The 10,352-nt window shown below is 38.5% G+C and overlaps 1 long non-coding RNA gene across 6 annotated transcripts; it reads right to left on the minus strand.

The window, feature by feature from the left end:
• Nucleotides 1-1,951: 1,951 nt before the first annotated feature.
• Nucleotides 1,952-10,110, minus strand: LOC123500159. 6 transcript variants are annotated; one of them, XR_006673197.1, is made up of 3 exons: nt 10,093-10,110; nt 2,833-3,017; nt 1,952-2,299 (listed from the first exon to the last, which is right to left on the minus strand). It is a non-coding gene; the product is annotated as an uncharacterized LOC123500159 (long non-coding RNA). The 6 variants fall into 6 exon arrangements; XR_006673195.1 differs by lacking the exon at nt 10,093-10,110 and adding an exon at nt 4,829-4,847; XR_006673193.1 differs by lacking the exon at nt 10,093-10,110 and adding an exon at nt 4,810-4,832.
• Between the last annotated feature and the right edge of the window lie 242 nt (nt 10,111-10,352).

A 10,352-nucleotide genomic window follows, 5' to 3' on the forward strand; every position in this document is an offset into this window, starting at 1 on the left:
TAATCTTGTGACCTCCATAGACCCTTGCTAATGTCAATAAAATGGTCTAATGGTACACAAAACTCAAGGTAAAAATGTGTCCTAGTACTGAAGGGGTTAAAATAGTGAAGACTGTGGCCATTAATCTTGTCATCTCCATAGACCCTTGCTAATGTCAATAAAATGGTCTAATGGTACATAAATCTCAAGGTGAAAATGTGTCCCAGTACTGAAGGGGTTAAAATGGTGAAGACTGTGGCTATTAATCTTGTGACTTCCATAGACCTTTCCTAATGGTCTAATGGTACACAAATCTCGAGGTGAAAATGTGTCCCATTACTGAAAGGGTTAAAATAGTGAAGATTGTGGCCATTAATCTTGTCACCTCCATAGACCCTTGGTAATGTCAATAAAATGGTCTAATGGTACACAAATCTCAAGGTAAAAATGTGTCCCAGTAATGAAGGTCAGGGGTGTATGAAGAGTGTATCTTACTATGTAGATTGCTTGTATCAATGGTCCTTAACCCCTTCAGTACTGGGACACATTTTTACCTTGAGATTTGTGTACCATTAAACCATTTTATTGACATCAGCAAGGGTCTATGGAGGTCAGAAGATTAATGGCCACAGTCTTCACTGTATTAACCCCTTTAGTACTGGGACACATTTTTTACCTGAGATTTGTGTACCATTAGACCATTTCAATGACATTAACAAGGGTCTATGGAGGTCACAAGAATAATGGCCACAGTGTTCAATATTTCAATCCCCCACATGAGTTTGTGAAGTTTTAGAAAATCACCAAATAGTAACCAAACGGAATATGGAGACATGGTTTTTAGGGAATTTTTAAGACAATTTGATGTGTTTTGAGGGCATTATAAGATAGTTTGGCATGTTTTGAGGGTAGTTTAAAACAGTTTGGCATGTTTTGAGGGCAGTTTAAGACAGTTTCATATGTTTTTAGGGCATTATAAGACAGTTTGGCATGTTTTGAGGGCAGTTTAAGACAGTTTGGCATGTTTTGAGGGCAGTTTGAGGCAGTTTTGTGTGCTTTGAGACCGTTTTAAGACAGTTTGGCATGTGTTTAAGGCAGTTTAAGATAGTTTGGTGTGTTTTGATACCATTTTAAGACAGTTTGGTGTGTTTTCAGGGTATTTTAAGACAGTTTTGCTACAATAAGACCATTATATTGACATTAGGAAGGGTGTATGGAGGTCACAAGATTAATGGCCACAGTCTTCACTCTTTTAATCCCCCACATGAGTTTGTGAAGCAGTAAAAATCACCAAATAGTCACCACAAGGGATATATGGCAATGTGTCACCCTACTGAAGGGGTTAATGGTGTTGTAAGGAAGCTTTGTAGAAATAGCTTATTTTTGTCATGAAAGCTGAGTGTGTGTGTGTGTGTGTGTGTGTGTGCGAGATAATCACTTTTTTCTTATTTCTTAAAGGTAATGTAGAGTTTAAGTTGAAAATATTTGTAGAGTTTTTGCAGGCAATGTATATAATGTGAAGAATTGTTGAATAAAAGTGTAGGGAGACTTGCATTTAATTTTAGCTCCAGTATGCATCTGCCTTGTCTCCGGAGACTCTCTCAAGTATTTTCGACTTAGTACAGTTTTTAGGGGTCATTTTTTGGGTTTTTTGGCCAGTTTTTAGGGGGCATTTGTTTTTTTTTGGCCAGTTTTTTACTTATTTTTCCTAATTTTTGGCTAGTAGTGCAGTATTTTGGACCATTTTAGTTCACATCCTTTCTCCAATTGTTTTTGTATTGCTCATGATAATAAATAAAAAGCTTTAAATTAATTAGTGTGTGTTTTTATTTCTGCCATGTTATTGTTAAGAGAGTGGGAGGTTAATGGCGGCAATATTGGTGTGAGACAGTGACCTCAGCCAGCTTGAGGCGACTCACAAACCACCCATGCACAAATATTCCCAGGAAAGCAAATTTACCAAAACAAAAAGATTTCTACACAATTTATTATTTATTGACAACAGCTTTTAGTACAGTGAGAACACCACAATGAGGCAGTGAAGACAGTTTATTACAATGGAGTAATGGCACCGCACCACACCACCCACAGTGAATGAGGGAAGACTGACTCACGGTGCCCGCAACTCCTCCCCCCCCCCACCCTGGCCACCGACACCCCCAGTAGGTGATGGCCGCGCAGGGTCAAGGTGCCGTGCATAATCCTTGGTGGTGTTGGGACGGCGGCGGAAGGTGTGAGATGTGGAGCCGAATCTCGCTGGACGGCGGCAGTGGTGGTGGAGTCCCTTGATCGCTACACTCAGGCCTTGGATCGCCAATTCCTGTAATGGACAAACAAATTAACAAATGAATAGATTATCTGCACATGTACCATGCCACACTGTCCTACATTACACACTTCACTACCTCAATCAGCCTCTCACTCGCCCCCCTCTCTCGTTAACACTTACACTCGCTTACACCCTTCTCCCTGCGTCTCCAATGTCTACGTATATCTGGCATCCCGGCCCATTAATGTCATAACACTCGCATCCCTTCATTCTCACACCTCCCACGCCAGTCTAGGTAAGCCACACCACGTCACACCCTCAAAACTTCCTCCCACATCCACAAACACTCGCATCCCTTCATTCTCACACACCCCCACGCCAGTCTAGGTAAGCCACACCACGTTACACCCTCAAAACTTCCCCCCACACCTGATCCTCCCACATCCACACAAACACTCGCATCCCTTCATTCTCACACCCCCCACGCCAGTCTGGGTAAGCCACACCACGTCACACCCTCAAAACTTTCCCCACACCCGATCCTTCCACATCCACACAACCAATCTTGCCACACATTCATCTACCTGGTTAGTGAAATCTACGTAGTGTCTGGGCGCGATGCAAGACAGTCCTCTGATGTTGCGGTAGTGGTGAGGCAGAGGTGTTGATCGTGGGCGTTGTCAGTGAAGGTGTAGTGCAAGGTAGAGTCTCCTTGATAGTAGAGGGGACGCATTACCGCTGTGGAGTCAGGCCTTTGGATCGTCAACGCCTGTAATGGACAAATGGAACAAAACAGCATTATCTTGTTCACTAATTATCTCGTCTAACACGTCACATTGTCTTAAAACTCCTCCACTGCCCACAGCCTTTCACTCGTCTCCACACAGTTCCACCACCACCACCACCACTCCTTACACGTCTTCTCCACTCTTATCCATGCTGTCCTAACCGTCACAAACACTAACACCACACCCTCTCAAGTCTCTCTCCTCCATTTTATCACATTGATTCAGTTCCCAGCCTGCCTCCTCTAGCCACGATCCATTCACGCTCCCTTTAGTCCTCCCCACCTATTCTCATCCCCACACAACTTGTACACCACTCCCCCACGTCACTCGTCAACCTCTTAGTCCATTTATACTCCACTTATTCCACATATCCACCATTCCCGTCCTTTCCACTCCACTTCCCTATCACAACATACTCGCAGTCGTTCTCATGAACAGGGCAGCGTCTGTAACACCTATACAACAATGATACAACAACGAGTCCTCCATTCACATAACTACCACTTCAGAACGACTGTGATGGCTCTATCCCCAACCGTGCCGTGACGTTTCACCACTAAAACCCTTGTTTGACGCTTTACATTGTATGGTACACTGGTTCACAGCACATACGAAACTAGCTGAAGTGTCACGCCACCCAGCCACTCCCTCACACACCACCACCACAACCCTAACAACCCCACACGCAGCGTCACGCCACCCAGCCACTCCCTCACACACCACCACCACAACCCTAACAACCCCACACGCAGCGTCACGCCACCCAGCCACTCCTCACACACACCACCACAACCCTAACAACCCCACACGCAGCGTCACGCCACCCAGCCACTCCTCACACACCACCACCACAACCCTAACAACCCCACACGCAGCGTCACGCCACCCAGCCACTCCCTCACACAATGCAACATCCCACAACCCTAACAACCCCACACGCAGCGTCACGCCACCCAGCCACTCCCTCACACAATGCAACACCCCACAACCCTAACAACCCCACACGCAGCGTCACGCCACCCAGCCACTCCCTCACACAATGCAACACCCCACAACCCTAACAACCCCACACGCAGCGTCACGCCACCCAGCCACTCCCTCACACAATGCAACACCCCACAACCCTAACAACCCCACACGCAGCGTCACGCCACCCAGCCACTCCCTCACACAATGCAACACCCCACAACCCTAACAACCCCGCAAGCAGCTCTTAATACCGAGGTTCGCTTCATCTACGCCACCGCTCAGTGAGGAGAGGCCGAGACACACTGAGGGAGACGTAAGCCACTACAAACACCCTGCAGCCTTGCTACCAATGCACACCCAAGCCCTGTCGTGGACACGCCTACACCACGATGTTGTGAGCATGTGGCGCCCTCAACAAACATGCCACGAGGAGCTTTATTAATAGAACACTAACGCGTGTCATGGTTTCAATACGGAATGGCAACTAACAACGCCGATTAACTTTTATCAAATAGAAAACTAATGTTAAGAAACACTACAAACAAAGATTTCCACGAAATGTCAGGCAACACTTCCTGTCCTCCAAAACACACCACGGAATTTCAAAACACTCCCTGGGAAACAGCTAAGCAAGGGTCCTTCACCGCCCCCCACACACACACACAGTCACCGCTGTACAGGGTCTAACATGCCTTCCCGACACACAACGCCACGAGAGGACTGACACCAGGCCACCACACAAACACCTTACAAGTTAGTCAAACTGGTGAGGAGGCAGTGCACCAGCCAGCCACACACACTTACCACCGCACACACGTCTCACCTGGACAACGCCCACACCACAACTCGTTCGCGTGCGCCTCGCTATTTGCCGCTTCACCTCCTCCTACTACTACCCCCTCCTCCTCCCTCACTTGTTTGCAGTACACACACTTAATGACTAACTAACCACTCTCGGTGAGCATCGTTCAATACAACCATTGTTACCGGTGGCACCCACGCCATATATATATATATATATATATATATATATATATATATATATATATATATATATATATATATATATATATATATATATATATATATATATATATATATATATATATATATATATATATATATATATATATATATATTTATATATTTATATATATTTATATATTTATATATATTTATATATATTTATAAATATATATAAATAAATAAATATATATATATATATATATATATATATATATATATATATATATATATATATATATATATATATATATATATATTTATATATTTATATATTTATATATATATATATATATATATATATATATAAATATATATATATATATATATATATATATATATATATATATATATATATATATATATATATATATATATATATATATATATATATATATATATATATATATATATATATATATATATATATATATATATATATATATATATATATATATATATATATATATATATATATATATATATATATATATATATATATATATATATATATATATATATATATATATATATATATATATATATATATATATATATATATATATATATATATATATATATATATATATATATATATATATATATATATATATATATATATATATATATATATATATATATATATATATATATATATATATATATATATATATATATATATATATATATATATATATATATATATATATATATATATATATATATATATATATATATATATATATATATATATATATATATATATATATATATATATATATATATATATATATATATATATATATATATATATATATATATATATATTTATATATATATATATATATATTTATTTTTTTTTTTTTTTTTTACATTACAAGGGCACTGGCCAAGGGCAAACAAAGTGTTGGAAAAAAAAAAATCCCGCTGGTTGCCAGGCCCTGTTAAGAGGAAAGTAGAAAGAGAAAACAAAAAATCTAAAAGGAGGGTCCAGTTAACGTAAGAGGTGTCTTGACACTCCTCTTTTGAAAGAGTTTAAGTCATAGGCAGGTGGAAATACAGACACAGGTAGAGAGTTCCAGAGTTTACCAGTGTAGGGAATGAAGGAGTGAAGATACTGGTTAACTCTTGCATTAGGAAGATGGACAGAATAGGGATGAGAAGAAGTAGAGAGTCTTGTGCAGCGAGGCCGCAGGAGGGGGAAGGCATGCAGTTAGCAAGTTCAGAAGAGCAGACAGCATGAAAACAGCGGTAGAAGACAGATAAAGATGCAACATTGCGGCGGTGACTTAAAGAATCAAGACAGTCAGTTAGAGGAGAAGAGTTGATAAGACGAAAAGCTTTAGATTCCACCTTGTTTAGTAAAGCTGTGTGTGGATCCCCCAGACATGAGAGCCATACTCCATACACGGGCGGATAAGGCCCTTGTACAGAGCAAGCAGCTGGGAGGGAGAGAAAATGGACGAAGACGCCATAGGACACCTAACTTCTTGGAAGCTGATTTAGCAAGAGTAGAGATGTGAAATTTCCAGTTTAGATTTTTAGTGAAGGATAGACCGAGTGTGTTTAATGTAGAGGAGAGGGAAGTTGAGTGTTATTGAAGAAGAGAGGATAGTTGTCTGGAAGGTTATGTCGAGTAGATAGTTGTAGAAATTGAGTTTTGAGGCATTGAACAAAACCAGGTTTTCTCTGCCCCAATCAGAAACAAGTGAAAGATCAGAAGTTAGGCGTCCTATAGCATCTCGCCTTGAGTCATTTAATTGTTGTTGGGTTGGGCGTCTGTTGAACGCTGTTGAATAATGCAGGGTGGTATCATCAGCATAGGAGTGGATAGGGCATTGAGTCAGATTTAGGAGATCATTGATGAATAATAGAAAGAGAGTGGGTGATAGGACAGAACCCTGTGGAACACCACTGTTGATAGTTTTAGGGAAGAACAGTGACCGTCTACTACAGCAGCAATAGAACGATCGGAAAGGAAACTGGAGATGAAGGTACAGAGAGAAGGATAGAATCCGTAGGAGGGTAGTTTAGAAATTAAAGATTTGTGCCAGACTCTATCGAAGGCTTTCGATATGTCAAGGCCGACAGCAAAGGTTTCACCGAAGTCCCTAAAAGAGGATGACCAAGATTCAGTTAGGAAAGTAAGAAGATCACCAGTAGATCTGCCTTTACGGAAACCATACTGGCAATCAGAGAGAAGGTTGTGAGCTGATAGATGCCTCATTATCTTCCTATTAAGGATAGACTCAAAGGCTTTAGAAAGGCAGGAAATCAAAGCTATAGGGCGGTAGTTAGAAGGATTGGAGTGGTCACCTTTTTAGGGACAGGTTGAATGTGAGCAAACTTCCAGCAAGAAGGATAAATAGAAGTAGAGACACAGATGAAAGAGTTTGACCAGGCAGTGAGCGAGTTCGGAAGCACAGTTTTTGAGAACAACAGGAGGGACTCCATCCGGACCGTAAGCCTTCCGAGAATCAAGGCCAGAGAGGGCCAGGAAAACGTCTTTATAAAGAATTTTAATTTTAGGGATGAAGTAGTCAGAGGGTGGAGGAGTAGGAGGAATATGCCCAGAATCATCCAAAGTTGAGTTGGTAGCAAAGGTTTGAGCGAAGAGTTCAGCTTTAGAAAAGAAGAGACAGCTGTAGAGCCATCTGGATGAAGTAAAGGAGGAAAGACGAAGAAGTAAAGTTGTTAGAGATATTATTGGCTAGATGCCAGAAATCTAGAGAGGAGTTAGAATATATATATATATATATATATATATATATATATATATATATATATATATATATATATATATATATATATATATATATATATATATATATATATATATATATATATATATATATATATATATATATATATATATATATATATATATATATATATATATATATATATATATATATATATATATATATATATATATATATATATATATATATATATATATATATATATATATATATATATATATATATATATATATATATATATATATATATATATATATATATATATATATATATATATATATATATATATATATATATATATATATATATATATATATATATATATATATATATATATATATATATATATATATATATATATATATATATATATATATATATATATATATATATATATATATATATATATATTTATTTATTTATATATATTTATATATATTTATATAAATATATATAAATGATACCAGCTTTGAAGCACCTGGAGTATAGAGATAGATTAAAGGAATTAAACATGTTTTCATTTGAGAGGAGATGTATAAGAGGGGATATGATAGAGTTATTTAAAATGTTCTCAGATACAAACTACATAGATGTGAGATCTTTCTTTACCTTAGAGGAGGGAAGTAGGACTAGAAATCATGGCAGGAAGATTAGAAAGCAAGGCTGCAGGTTAGATAGAAGAAAATATTTCTTTAGTCATAGGGTGGTAGACTTCTGGAATGCATTGCCAGAGACGGTTGTAAATAGCACTACTTTGACAATGTTTAAAAACAGATTAGATAAGCACTTAAATTCATTAGATTTATAATTATGTATAGCACTGCATGATAGTTTTTATAAGAAATTTACTTTAGTTAAACAAGACATGATCCCCATGTATGGGGACCACAAATTGTAGAGGATTTCGCTGCAGGACTTAGCCCTGTTAATGGGCCAAATATTTAGAATTAGTATATAATGTATTGTGTACTTGTAAGTGTATCTTTAAGTACTGATGACGAGGTCGCTGTGCGACTGATACAGGATAACCTAGATGGGCCCTGGTGGCCCTTTGTTATCCTATTATTTATGTTATGTTATGTTATGTTACAAGACAACACCTGGAACCATGAAGAACAGTTAGGTTAGATTAGCAGTTTGGCATGTTTTTTTTTTAAGGACATGTTTTTCAGGGCATTTTAAGACAGTTTGCATGTTTTATGGTATTTTAAGACCATTTGGCATGTTTTTATGGTATTTTAAGAGTTTGGCATGTTTTTCAGGGCATTTAAGACAATTTGGCATGTTTTTATGATATTTTAAGACCATTTGGCATGTTTTTGATGGCATTTGAAGAAAGTTTGGCTGTGATAATACCATTTTATTGACATTAGAAAGGGTGTATGGAGGTGACAAGATTAATGGGCACAGTCTTCACTATTTTAATCCCCCACATGAGTTTGTGATGCAAGTGTTGGATTCTCTGGGCAAAGATGCAGTGTGCTTGTTAACTCCTTCAATACGGTGACGCCTATGTAGGCGTCATGAAGCCCTAGTAGCATATACGGTGACGCCTACGCAGGTGTCATATTTCTTTTCTGAGCTTTCTTCAGTTCAGTTGTCCCGTATAGTGTGTTGGATACCAACTACACACGCCGTATGCTGTCCTTCAAATCCTAGTGCTCCTCTCACCATCCTTGTCTCCACCAATCACTAAAGATAAGCTACATGTGTCCCGCCTTGTGTCTAAAATTACCCAATGGCATAGACAGTTCCCCCCCCTCCCTCTCTCTCTCTCTCTCTCTCTCTGTCTCTCTCTCCGAAGAGAGAAGCGTCCACTTTCCTCTTCGAAGGCGATATAGTGACTAAAAAATAGCAGCATAATACACAAAGATGACAAGTATGACAAGGTTGCACGAGTTTCCAGCGCAGGGCACTACCACCCGTATATCATACAGGCGGGCTTTTTTAACATCCGGCGCGAAGGGGTTAAGAGATTCACTCAGCACTCACTCACTCATTCACTTACTGAGCTCAGAGGGAAAGCTTTATTCTCCACCATGACTAATTTCCAAGGCCACAGGTGACTAGCAGGGTTTTCAAGAATGTTACTCCTGTTAATAATATAGAAATCTTGCCACTCTGCCTCTAGAACCATAAAAACACACTTAAAAATGCTTTATTCTTTCACCACGACTGTTTTTCAAGGCCACAGAGATGACCAGTGGGTTTTCAAGACTGTTTCTCCAGTTATAATATAGAAATGTTGCCACTCTGCCTCTAGAACCATAAAAACACACTTAAAAATGCTTTATTCTCTCACCATGACTGTTTTCCAAGGCTGCAGAGATGACTGGTGGTGTTTCAAGAGTGTTTCTCCAGTTAGTATTGTAGAAGTCTTGTCATTCTGTCTCTAGAACCATAAGAAACACACTTAAGCCCTTGAGTGCCTTGATGCATTTCCATATTCCTTGTGGTGACTGTTTAGTGATTTTATACACCTCCACAAACTTGTGTGGGGATTAAAACAGTGAAGACTATGGCCATTAATCTTCTGACATCTATAGATCCTTCCTAATGTCA

The sequence above is a fragment of the Portunus trituberculatus genome, chromosome 50 (assembly GCF_017591435.1).
Source record: "Portunus trituberculatus isolate SZX2019 chromosome 50, ASM1759143v1, whole genome shotgun sequence".
Lineage (NCBI taxonomy): Eukaryota > Metazoa > Arthropoda > Malacostraca > Decapoda > Portunidae > Portunus > Portunus trituberculatus.